The sequence below is a fragment of the Pinus tabuliformis genome, chromosome 5_1 (genome assembly GCF_031772625.1).
Source record: "Pinus tabuliformis cultivar Carrire ecotype Pingquan chromosome 5_1, CPIR1, whole genome shotgun sequence".
Taxonomy (NCBI): domain Eukaryota; kingdom Viridiplantae; phylum Streptophyta; class Pinopsida; order Pinales; family Pinaceae; genus Pinus; species Pinus tabuliformis.
This window is the reverse complement of record NC_142305.1, coordinates 507,687,150-507,691,007: the sequence shown is the minus strand read 5'-3', so window position 1 is coordinate 507,691,007 and position 3,858 is coordinate 507,687,150. Positions and strand designations below refer to the sequence as shown.

Genomic DNA, 3,858 nt, shown 5'->3' with positions numbered 1-3,858 from the left:
ATATGACATTTTTGAGTCCCAACATCCTCCCCAACTGAACTTGTTGCATGTCCTCATGCAACCATGCATGGGTCTCTTTTAAGAACATTTGGCATCTTGAACTTTGGCTTTACATGATGATGTCTTTTAATAATGAATGTTTCCAGGATATGTGAAAGACATGAGTAACAATTTACATTTTCTTATGGTTGGTTCTTGTGTGACAACCATGAATACAAAGAATGTTGGTTCTTGTGTGACAACCATGAATACAAAGAATGTTGGTTCTTGTCTTAACAACATTCATTTCATTTTCTGTTCTCTTTTCTTCAATAATAATGTAAACACTCACTGGAAATCATATTGTGCATAAGAAAGCCCTTTTGTAATATTAATGAAGCATGCCAATATTGCGTATGAAGCAAAGTGCAACAAAGTATCATTGGAAAATAAATGTTGGTGAATGGTAAATGAGAAAAAAAATGGAGTGATAGTGGTGAAGAAATGGAATCATGGAAGTGAATATGTAGTGTAGTGAAGAAATGGAATCATGGAAGTGAATATGTAGTGAACATAGTTCTTCCCCCCTCAACTGAATTGGTATGAAATGAAATGTAGCATGGTGAGGGAATTTTCCAAAATATTCAAGTTAGCATATAAGGAATTGCATGATTAAAGATTAGAAAACAACATACCTCTACTTACCCAAGAATGATGAATTATGCAATAGGAATGTAGTTGCTGCTGCTGCTGGATCAGGAAAATGTGACTGATGTTGTTGTAACTGGATCCTGGGAAATGAAGGAATCTGAACTACTGATGCTGAATCATGGAAAAGATAAACGCTGAAAGTGGGACTGTGGTACTCTCATAGATCATAATGTATGCTGCTGTAACTGCTGAGGGAGTCGTGAAAAAGTGTATAGTCTTCACCCGCTACAAACCCGATGGTACAATTCTAAACATGCAAATGAATGTGTCGATGTCGAGCATGAATAGAAATCATTGGATTACCGACCATTGATGTATGCCATTAACCAATGCAAGGCAACTCACCATTGATGTCAATGAGTGCCAAGGTACCCGAGTACATCTTGCGAAGTGCGAATGGATGTGTTGAGGTCGAGCCACTTGCAAGATCTGAAGATCAAGGGACATTGATGTATTCCCATGATCGCCAGCGAGAGAACTTGCCATTAAGGCATGCAAGCCTCTAGGTGCTCAAAAGGAACTCTTGTCTATTTCCCAGATAAGGTGCTGATGTCGATGGGGCAAGACTTGCTGAAAGGTGGGCCTTAAGGAATCCCACAATAGTCAGCGCGAGTTTGTACAAAAGGATTTGGTAGGACTATAAATGGAAAGAACCCACGGACAAGCAGTGTGAATCAGCATGGCTAGGAAATCAAGGCAATGTAATCATGGAAAGGGAATGAGTTTTATTCAGAAGGAAAACTAGAAGGCAAAAATAAACTGAAAAGGATAAAGGGATGTATGCGATTCAGAAAAATAGGCGTGCATGAAGTTGTGAAAGATAAGGAAATGGAAGATGGGCTGCAACACAAGGATGGTCTAGGTGTTTGGAAGGAAAAAGGGAGTAATCATGACGCAAAAGGATTTTTGTGTAGTGGAAAATGTCATGATATGTGCAGTGAAGAATTAGTTCCTTCAAGCGTCCAATGATGCATGTTTCATTGTGATTTCGAAAAATCACTTTTGCATTAGATTGTATTCACTTTGAAAAACTTAGCACCATTCCTGCATAAAATTGTCACCTTTGTGTGCCATCTCCATCGATCATTCATGTATGAAGTGACTCAAAAACAAATTAGCTCATTTTCAAGAATGCATGAAATGTCCATTTTATTTTTCGAAGTTACACTAATTGTGGATGAAAAGGGTGTCGCATTGTAATGTTGAGCTTTCTGCATAAGCTTCTCGTTGACCTACACATAACACCAATCTCATTTCACTTGTTAGTATATGCATCCTAACTCTTGCCCACAAATTCACAAAAAAAATCCAACATACTTTTATTTCCCCCCAACTAGAAATATTGCATGTCCTCATGCAATTTACTCATTGATTGTGCAATACTTTTTCAAAATGTTTTTTATTGATTTGTAGGAAAATGGAATGAAAACATTTGAAAAGGTTGTGTATTTGGTAGGGAACAAGTAGTTAGTTTATGAATGAATGAGGGCAAAAAAAAATTTATTTTTTATTTTTTTCAATTTTTTTTTTTTAAATAAATAACAAATTAAAAAATCAAAAGTTTTTAAATTCTTATTTATGTCGATTTCAGTCTCTTCGTGTATGTTTTCCTTGTGAGTGATAGCTGCAGTAGTTGTGAGTTTCGATCTCAGTTCGATTAATTTAGCCAAAGAAAATGAGTTCCGAGAAAGAGAGGGAGAGCCATGTTTTCAGGGCCAAGTTAGCCGAGTAGACCGAGCATTACGATGAGATGGTGCAGTCAATGAAGGATGTTACCAAATTGGATCTAGAGCTGTCTGTAGAGGAAAGAAACTTGCTTTCTGTGGGATATAAGAATGTTATTGGTGCCAGGAGAGCATCATGGCGGATTGAGCAGAAAGAAGAAGCAAAGGGAAATGAGCAGAACGTGAAAAGGATCAGGGATTACCGTCAAAAGGTGGAGGATGAACTCTGTAGAATCTACAATGACATTCTATCAATTATTGATGATCATCTTCTTCCTTCGTCTACCTCAGGAGAGTCCACAGTGTTTTACTATAAGATGAAAGGCGATTACTACCGATATCTTGCAGATTTTAAATCTGGAAATGAAAGGAAGGAGATTGTTGATCAATCTTTGAAGGCTTATGAGGCTGCTTCAAGTACTGCAGCTACAGATCTGCCTCACACACATCCAATCGGGCTTGGCTTAGCAATAAAATTTTCAGTTTTCTATTATGAAATTTAGAACTATCCTGAAAGAGCATGTCACTTGGCAAAAAAAGCATTTGATGAAGCCATTGCAGAGCTTGATATTCTCAGTGAAGAATCATACAAGGACAACACACTAATAATGCAATTGTTGAGAGACAATCTTGCATTATGGAGTTCTAATTTGGAAGATCTTGGAGGGGATGATCAGCCTAAAGGAGAGGAGGCGAAGGTTGAAGCTGGGGAACCCTAATTTTGTTCCTGGTTATTTGGTTAAGAATTGAATCTGCTTTACCAGAACCAAAGTTATGGTGAGCATAATTAGAAAATTTAAAGTTTGTTAATTGGCCATAAAATGCCATGAGTCGGTGACTTCAAAGTTGGCTTTTATAAATAGTTGGGTCGGATGGGATACTTAGATACTGAACCGGGCTCGGTTTATCAGCTACTCAGCTTGGATTTGTTTGATGTTTTGTATATACAATGAATGATGTAGAGTTGTTTTTGATTTTGCTGGTTTTTTTATGTTTTGCATTGTTTTGTTTTCATGAATTATTATTATTTTTATTTTTATTTAAATGAAAAACTAAAATTTAGAAAGAAACTAAACTTTCTCTAGATTTTGTTTTATTTTTTTTTAACAAATGGACACAATGATTTTCATATTGAAAGATGTTTTGATCAAGCATAGTGCAAAACATTTATTTATTCTTGAAATTAGTCTAAATCGTCCCTATTTTCTAATCCTCGTGATTGCACAAAGCGCGGAGGAGAGCATACTTATTCTAAGCAAAACTGAAAATGAAAGCAAAAACTAAAAATGAAAGCCTACCTACTCTATACTAATTAAAAAAAAATTAGTTACATGAAATTAAACTTCCAATGAAGCCATTCACATAGTCGTAACAACAATATATCCAGTAGAAATTTTTTAAATGATGGATGAAAATATTCGACAGTGAATGAGTCTAGTTGCTA

The 3,858-nt window shown here is 36.0% G+C and overlaps 1 pseudogene; it reads left to right on the top strand.

Annotated features, from left to right (window-relative positions):
• Window positions 1-2,365: 2,365 nt before the first annotated feature.
• Window positions 2,366-3,133, top strand: LOC149165711 (14-3-3 protein 7 pseudogene; annotated as a pseudogene).
• The last annotated feature ends 725 nt before the right edge of the window (window positions 3,134-3,858 follow it).